The sequence below is a fragment of the Rhincodon typus genome, chromosome 9, assembly GCF_021869965.1.
Source record: "Rhincodon typus isolate 14 chromosome 9, sRhiTyp1.1, whole genome shotgun sequence".
Classification (NCBI taxonomy): Eukaryota; Metazoa; Chordata; class Chondrichthyes; order Orectolobiformes; family Rhincodontidae; genus Rhincodon; species Rhincodon typus.
This window is the reverse complement of record NC_063340.1, coordinates 44,900,835-44,910,347: the sequence shown is the minus strand read 5'-3', so window position 1 is coordinate 44,910,347 and position 9,513 is coordinate 44,900,835. Positions and strand designations below refer to the sequence as shown.

The following is a 9,513-nucleotide window of genomic DNA, read 5'->3' as shown; positions in this document are numbered from 1 at the left end:
TTTTAAATTTATTCCTTCATGGGATGAGAGCAAGGCCTGTATTTGTTGCCCTTCTCTAATTGTCCTTGAACAGAATGGCTTGTGAGGTCATTTCAGAGGGGAAATATATGTTAACCACATTACTGTTGATCCGGAGACACATCGAGGCCAGACCAGGTAAGGACAGCTTTAAAGAACATAAGTGAATTCGAATTTTTAATGACAATAGTTTTAGGGTTACAATTCTTGAATCTGGCTTTTAATTCCACATTCGCTCAACTGAATTTTAGTTCCACAGGTATAAAATTAAAAGTGGAGAGCGTCCAATAAAAAGGAATGCAAGGATGGATGTTTCTCGACTTTGTTCTATCAGTGCTTGGCTTTTGAGACATTGACGATTAAACAAGGAGAAAAAGCACATTTTTCTCCTTGCAATTATCAATCCATGTTCTTGCCCTTTCCTTCCCAAAATCTGTTTTCCTGAAATAAGTTCATTTGTGTATTCCTATGTCTAGTATCATTTTTTTTGAAAGTTGTACAATGTGCAAGTAACTTTCATTCAATATGTGTAAGTTCCAGAAAGGCGTATATTAACAATAGGAGATAAGGGTTTATACATGCCTGGTTGAGCTTCAGGTGTTTCTTTGTTAATTCAGGCTCAGACTGGATTTATTTGTCTTGTATTGGTTTTTGAACTTGGTTCAATGTGGTCAAGTGGCCACTCTGGCTATCTTAAGTCTATGGTTTTCTCTTATTTTGAAAACAGAAATTTACTCCATGAACGTTCTCAGGATTAAGATTAGATGATAAACATTGTGCATTGATAGTCCATTTTTCACCACTATTATGACAAAAGACCGTTTCATTTTGTTTTTCATTTTTGAGATAAGGAGTCACTGGCAAGGTCAATAAATATTGTCCATTCTTAACTGCTCTCAAGAAGATAATAGTCAACTGTTTTCTTATACTGTGGCAAACCAAGTGTTGTAGGTATGCCCGTAGAACTGCTGGGTGAGAATTCCAGGATTTTCACCTCGCAATGATAAAGGAGCAGTCATATATTTCCAAGTCAGGATGGTCTGTGTCTTGCAGAGAAACTTGGAGTTGGTGGTACTCTCAAGTACCTTCTGTTTCTAGGTGATAGTACTCATAGGTCTGGAAAGAAGCATTGAAGCAAAGTTTCTGACAATTGTTTATGGAATGCAATGGAGTCCCAGTGTGTCAGTGTGGAAGAGGAGAATATTTAAAGGGGTGAAAGATTGAGATCGCTGCTGGCCTGGATAGTCATGAGTTTTTTTTCAGCATTTTTGGAGATACACACATTCAGGCACGTAGAGAATCATTTTAATACTTTACTTTTGTGCCTTGTAGGTAGTAGAAAGGCTTTGAAAAGTCTGGAGGTGAACTGCATGCAATAGATTTGACTGTGCTTCTAGCTATTTATGTAGCTCATCCAGTTAAGCTTCTAGTCAGTGGTGATCCCAAGTTATTGATGATGAAGCTTTTACATTGGAGATGCTGTTAAATGCCCAGAGAATGTTTTTTAAACACATTACTGTTGGGGCTGTTCATAGCCTGGAAAATTCTACCATTTATTAGCATAACCTTCAACGCTATGCAGGCCTTACTGCTGGATAGGCATAGACTGCTTTATTACCTGAAGTGTTAGTGAAAGGAACTGAATACTATACAGTTATCAGTAAACATCCTCACTTCTGACCTATGATGAAAGATCTTTGGTGAAGTAACTGAAGACGTGGGGCCTTGGGACGCTGCCCGGAGACATTCCAGTAGAAATATCCCGAGGCTGTACCTAATTGATTGGCCTGCAACAACTATAACAATTAGCCCTTGTGCTAATAGTCACTCTAGCTCCTGATGAATTTTCTGCCTATGTACTTTTGACTTCAATCTTTGACTTTAGTCCGGTTCCTTGGTACCACACCCTGTCAAAGGCTGACTTGATGTCAATGTGCAATCACTCTCATCTCACCGCTGAATTTTCATGTCTGGACCAAGTCTGCAATGTGATTTGTGACTTCGTGGTCCTTGCAGAACCTGGACTCAACAGCAGTGAGTGGATTATTTGCAAATAGATGCCACTTGATAGCACTGTGAAAAGCCCTTCCATCACTTTACTGATGATTGAGAGTAGTCTGATAGGACAGTAATTGTCCTAGTTTTTTTTTCCACAGGGTACAGCTGAGTAACTTTTAATATTAGTAGGTAGCTGCCAGTGTTGTAAGATCCTGAGACATAGGAGCAGAAGCAACTATTAGCCTTTTTCCAATGTCAGCCTTCTCTTGGAAATTCTAAGTTCACCTATATTCTCGTTTTTAGGTTTTTTATGTGTATATTTCATAACTTAGTTGATATATATTGAATTATGTACCTATTTCTACATAATATAGGTCTTGAGCATAATTTTAATTTTACATTTTTTGATGAAAATGAATCACATCATTTTGAACACATGCAGGTTAGGTACAGGTTTTGATTTTACACAAATGAAAGGTGTTTTCATTCAACAGCAAAAATGACAGGAAATTCAAGGCTGTCATTTATTTCTCGCATTTCAACTGCACATAATATTGAAACTCCAGTTCCAATTGATTTGAAGCAGTTACTTTAACCCATAAATGATTAGTCATCTGTTACTTCCAAGAAGAGTGATGTCAAAGCTTGAGACTAATTAATAATCCTGTCAGCCCTACAAGCTAGAAATAAAAATTATTGAAAAGAGAAAGCTTCCAGATTGTAGGAAGAATGTTCAACAAACTAAACGGCCATGGAAGTAATGAAAGGGTAACACAAAGTACAAAAAACAAAATATTATAACACAGCTCCTCAAAGCCTCTGAAAGCAAAACCTTCGCTTATTCGCACACAAATAAAAACCAAAATTGAATGTTATCTTTCACTCTATCAAGTCATACAATTAGAGCTGAACTATGCAATGACAGAATGACACTGTATTCTCTGTGGTGCATTATGTGAAGAATGAATGACAGAGAAGTGATTTATGGAAAAATAAGCTATTGAATGATGTTTGGGCTAATTAATCACGAACATTGTAGGAATGCACAATCATGCTAATTAATTGAGCTGGATTTCATCAGTCTTTGTAGTTATTCTGTAAGACATGGAGACACATAAATGGGCAAGGGGAGGAATGGGATGGAGTAACTGTTATGTTCCTACCATAATGTCATTTGCCAGCAGTGTGCAAGATGGAGGACAGCACCCGATCTAGAGGAAAATTGAACCACTTAAGGGTTCAATTAAGTGTCTATTCCTGCCACCACTGGCATTTTAGGAACAGCAGTTGAGCCCTCAGACAAGTGAGGAGACTACCTATTCAACCCTGGTTGCCTCTCTGTGAGCTCAAAGTGCAACGAACAATTCAGGCACTCTATGGCTCATTGATAGGACTCCGTGCACCAACCTGCCAATAATAGTTTTGCCAGTCCTCATTAGACACTCCCACACTCACTGGGACATGGTTCATCAATGCTGATGCCCTCAACCCCACTTAGGTGTTTTACATGGCTGTGTCCCTCTATGGTATATCCTTCTGCCAGATCCAGTCCAAACAGTGGCCACATCTCCTTATGACACCACTGAAACTGCTGAACTACCAAGTGTATGATTCATCAGCAGCTCCTGAGGATAGGATAACCATCCTTTAAAGGGGCTCCAGTCTCACAAGCAACCTATGTATTGCTGGACCCTCATAAAAGGCAGCTGAGGAATCCCACTGACAGCCAAGGTAAAGTAGTTTTGAATTTGGCTTGTGTTAGAATATTTTGTTGTGATAGAAAACATCTGATCATTGGGTATCTTTAGAAGTGTAAACTGTGCTTTCTGGTTCTAAGTAATACTCGAAAGTATCTTGTTATGATTAGGAGCAGTAGTTGTCTATAAAGAAAAAAGCATTAATATCTTCATGATGGATGTTTGGAAAGATAATTGAAGGTCGACTAGAAAACCATTCCAGACAACAAAACGTTCGTTGATCAACAATATCAGTTTCTATGTGTTGGATAAAAACATGACAGAACTAATTTCATTTTGATGAGAATGCAAGTTCTTTCACGGTACGAACAATTACCAGGAGAGTTTTACCTGAAATTAGAAAGACTGAAATCACAGTATAATTAAAATTAAAGACTACATATGTACTGAAGCACAGTGTGTTCTTTACCTCACTCTCTCATTAAAAAAATTCCAGTGGATGGTGATGCAAATTTTAAGAGAAGACAAATGTCAGTTAATTGGTCAAGAACGTACCGTTTCAAAGCTTCCTCAGAGAAAATAAAGTTTAAAAATGAAAAAGGATTTTTTTTCTATCTTAAAAAACCTGAGTTGTTTAGAGATCTTTGTTGGTTCCACAGTTTCCTAAAGAAGCCAGCTCAGACCAAGGCACACAAATTATGTGCGAAGAAAGTATGAAGAAGTACTCTGACAATAATGATTGTGTGGTGACGTTGCATGTCAGCAACCAGCAGCAAGAGAAGTGAGTGACCAAATAAGCACAATAAAGAACAATGTATACTTCTCCAGACAGCTATATGATCGCCAGATCAGGACAAGTTGTAATTCTCCAAAGTGCTGCACTGAACATTGAAATAATAGTCCAGTAAATGCTGTTTTACTTCTTTGTGTAATTATTTAATTAACAACATGTATCTATGGATCATTATAAATATATCTGTTTGGGATAAGTTTATATCTATGGAGAAAAAGGGAAATTGTGTCATGTCTCATGGCCATCTGGTTAGTATATTTTAAGAAACATGCTCACAATATCAAAAAATATATCAATGCATTTGACATGATGGCATAAAGATCTCATACTCCATTTTACCCCGACAGTTATTTGAAGCATGCTGCACTAATATAAGCGTGCTGTTCAGTTGTAATATATTAATTTAATAATAGCCCAGACACTGATGTACCTGTGACTGTAACATTATAATATTAGATTATTCAATACTATAATACCCAAACCCTGTTTCTTATGTTATGAGGGATAATATAAGCAGAGCAATATCAAATAACATGAAGGAAAGAAGTATGGATGCTAGAGATCTGAAAGATACAAAAACATAAATTTCTGGAGAAACTCAGCAGCTCTGGTGGCATCTATGGAGAGAAAATAGTGTTAATGTTTTGAGTTTGGTGACCCTGCTTCAGAACTGATCAGATAAAGTACCCTGCTGACAAAACCACATCACTGCCCCAGTAGCATACCCACTACGGTATGCTCATTGTTCGTTCTCATCTGTATTTTGGTTCAGGCTCCAATGAGGTCCAAGTAGCAACAATCGTCAGCTTAGGATTTCCCTGCCCCCTCAGTTTCAGAAAAGCTACAGACTGCTGCTATTGTTGTTGATTTTGTAAAGGAGTAATAGAAGACACAAAACCAAATGGAAATTTTCACCATGGACTGGAATTCAGGTTCTCCAGGCACCAGAAGTATTCACAGAATGGCCAAGTAAATTCAACCTCTTTATTTTCACCAGAGTTAACATTAGGAAATAAGGCATTTATGGAACTATTTCCTTTTTGTACAAATAGGGAGCTAATTTCCCTTATTTTATTTGTACAATATTAGCAGTCCTAAATCAAAGCAATGGGTAAGCATGTTATGCAGTTTATAGCTGACATGTGACTGAAAGAAAATGACTCCACCAGGCAAGGATGCACAACTTGTCACAAGAAGGAGGTGCAGGTTTAGTGCAGCAAGGAAATTTTAACATGGAAGCTATTTAATATTCACCACTCATGCAATTAAATTATTGTAAAGATTTGATAAAAGTTAAAGTATCAGATTGATGCAAATTACAGGGCACAAATGAATTGCTGCAAAACGAATCTGCTGCTGGAAGAAACGTACATAAATTTCATGACCCTGCTTGAAATCACAGCATGGATATATTTAAATGCCAAACCAGCAAACAACAGGAAAGGAAAGAGTAGGACAGGTGGTGCATCCTTGCCACAACGTCTTTATACAACCTCCTCGGGAGGTTTCAGTAACACATGAACACCTGGTACATACCATATGAATCATACACTTTATGATTTTCACCAAATGTCACATCATAGAATCCTAGAACAGTTACAGTGCAAACAAAGGTAATTTGGCCACTATGTCAATGCTGTCCTCTGAAGGTGCAAGTCACCTAGTGTTCCTTGTCCATTTTTTACCTGGATCTATGCAACTGTTTTCATTTCAGATAATTATCCAATTCTATTTTGCAAGCCTTAATTGATCCTGCTGCCATCACATACTAAGGCAGTGCATTCCAGTTCCTAACCACTTGCCATGTAAAATAAGTTTCCCCTCATATTACCATTGCATCTTTTGCCAATTACTTTAAATGTCCTTGAGGAGTATAGAGAAATTAGGAAGGAACTTAAACGCAGAATTAGGAAGGCTAAAAGGGGCCATGAAATGTCTTTAGCAAACAGGGTCAAGGAGAATCCCAAGGCTTTTTATACATAAAATAGAAGAAAGAGCGTAGTAAGGGAAAGAGTAGGCCCCCTCAACAACAAAAGAGAGAAGTTCTACATGGAGCCACAGGAAGTGGAAGAGGTCTTTAATGAGTGCTTTGTATTGGTATTCACTGAGGAAAAGGACATGACTGATGTTGAGGTCAGGGATGAGTGTTTGAATACACTATAGAATGTCATTATATTAAAGGAGGAAGTTTTGGGTATCCTAAATTGTATTAAGGTAGACATGTCCCCAGGGCCAGGTGGGATCTATCCCAGGTTACTGCGAGAGGCAAGGGAAGAAAAAGCTGAAGCATTAGCAGATATCTTCACATACTCTTTGACCACAAGTGAAGTTCAGACACTAGATACTAGCCAATGTTGTTCCCCTGTTTAAGAAAGGAAGCAGGAATAATCCAGGAAATTATAGGCCGGTGATTCTGATATCTGTGGTAGGGAGGTTCTTGGAAAAGATACTGAGGGACAGGATATATGCACAGTTGGAAGAAAATGTATGAGTGAGTGACATGCAGCATGGTTTCATGTGGAGAAGATCATGTCTCACCAACCTAATCAAATTTTTTGTAGAGGTGACAAAGATAATTGTTGAGGGAAGAGCTGTGGATGTAGTTTATATGGACTTTAGATAGGCATTTGATAAAGTCCCACATAGCAAATTGTTTCAAAAACTAAAATCACATGGGATTCGGGGTGGGCTGGCTAGATGGATACAAAACTAGCTTGGTCATAAAAGACAGAGGGTATTGGTGGCAGGGTGTTTTTCAGAATGGAGACCGGTAACTGGTGGTATTGCACAGGGATCAGTCTTGGGCCCAGAGATAGTAGGAACTGCAGATGCTGGAGATTCTGAGATAACAAGGTGTAGAGCTGGATGAACACAGCAGGCCAAGCAGCATCAGAGGAGCAGGAAAGCTGACGTTTCAGGTCTGGACCCTCCTTCAATTCCTGCCACTTCCTACAGACAAAGGGTTGGCCTTGGGTACTCGCATGGGCCCAAGCTACACCTACCTCTCTGTAGGATACGTGGAACAATCCCTCTTCCAAAGCTACACTGGCCCTATCCCCCACCTCTTCCTCTGTTACATCGATGACTGTATCGGCGCCGTCTTGTGCTCCCACGAGGAGCTCGAACAGTTCATCCACTTCACTAACACCTTCCACCCCAACCTTAAGTTCACCTGGACCATCTCTGATACCTCTCTCTCCTTCCTGGACCTCTCTGTTTCCATCTCTGGCATCCACCTGGAAACCGATATCCATTTCAAGCCTACCGACTCCCACAACTACCTGGAATACATCTCCTTCCACCCACCTTCCTGCAAAAATGCCATTCCCTATTCCCAATTCCTTCGCCTCCGCTGCATCTGCTCCCGGGATGAGACATTACACTCCTGAACATCCCAGATGTCCCTGTTTTTCAAGGACCGCAACTTCCCCCCCACAGTGGTCGAAAACGCCCTCGACCGTGTCTTCCGCATTTTCCGCAACTCATCCCTCACATCCCCTCCCCGCAATAACAACCAAAACAGGATCACCCTCGTCCTCACGTACCACCCCACCAACCTCCGGATCCAACGCATCATCCTCCAGCACTTCCGCCATCTGCAATCTGATCCCACTACCAAAGACATATTTCCCTCCCCACCCTTATCTGCCTTCCGGAGGGACCACTCTCTCCATGACTCCCTCGTCCGCTCTACACTCCCCACCAGCCCCACCACGCCCGCCACTTTTCCCTGCAACCTCAGGAAGTGCTACACCTGCCCCTACACCTGCCCCCTCACCCCCATCCCAGGCCCCAAGAAGACCTTCCACATCAAACAGATGTTCACCTGCACATCTGCTAATGTGGTATACTGTATTCGCTGTTCCCGATGTGGCCTCCTCTACATCAGGGAAACCAAGCGGAGGCTTGGGCCCGCTTTGCAGAACACCTACGCTTGGTTCAAGACAAACAACTGCACCTCCCAGTCGTGAACCATTTCAACTCCTCCTCCGACTCCTTAGACAACATGTCCAACCTGGGCCTCCTGCAGTGCCACAACGATGCCACCCGAAGGTTGCAGGAACAGCACCTCATATTCTGCTTGGGAACCCTGCAGCTCAATGGTATCAATGTGGACTTCACAAGCTTCAAAATCTCCCTAGCCCTGACCACATCCCAAAATCAGACCAGCTCATCCCCACCTCCCTAACCTGTCCTTCCTCCCACCCATCCCCTCCTCCCACTACAAGCCCCATCCCCATCTCTTACCTACCAGCCTCATCCCGCCCCCCTTGACCTGTCTGTCCTCCCTGGAATGACCTATCCCCTCCCTAACTCCCCACCTACACTTACCTTTACTGGCTCCACCCCTGCCTCTTTGACCTGTCTGTCTCCTCTCCACCTATCTTCTCCTTTATCGATCTTCTATCTGCTTCCCCCTCTCTCCCTATTTATTTCAGAATCCCCTTCCCCTCCCCCATTTCTGCAGAAGGATCTAGACCCGAAACGTCAGCCTTCCTGCTCCTATGATGCTGCTTGGCCTGTTGTGTTCATCCAGCTCTACACCTTGTTATCTCAGTCTTGGGTCCTCTGTTGTTTGTAATATGTATAAATGATCTGGAGGCAAATGTGGGTAGTATGATTAGTAAGTTGACACAAAGATTGGTGGAGTTGCTGACAGTGCCGATGATTGTGAAAGGGTACAACAGGATATAGGTATGGCAGATGGAGTTTAATCCAGAAAAATGTGAGGTAATGCATTTTGGAGGATCAAATTTAGTTGTGAATTATACTGTAAATGGCAGAACCTTTAGGAACATTTACGTACAGACAGATCTGGGCGTGCAGGTCCACAGTTCCCTAAAATTGGCAACACAGGTAGCCAAAGTGTTTAAGAAGACATGCTTGCTTTCATTGGCTGGGGCATGGAGTACAAGAATTGGTAAATCATGTTGCAGCAATGTAAAACCTTCATTAGTTTGCATTTGGAGTATTGTGCGCAGTTTTGGTCACCACATTACCAGAAGG

At 41.1% G+C, this 9,513-nt stretch overlaps 1 protein-coding gene across 2 annotated transcripts in view; it reads right to left on the bottom strand.

Moving 5' to 3' along the window:
- Positions 1-9,513, bottom strand: part of asb3 (ankyrin repeat and SOCS box containing 3) — a 272,717-nt gene that overhangs the window by 124,801 nt on the left and 138,403 nt on the right. The gene's annotated exons all lie outside the window — the stretch shown is intronic.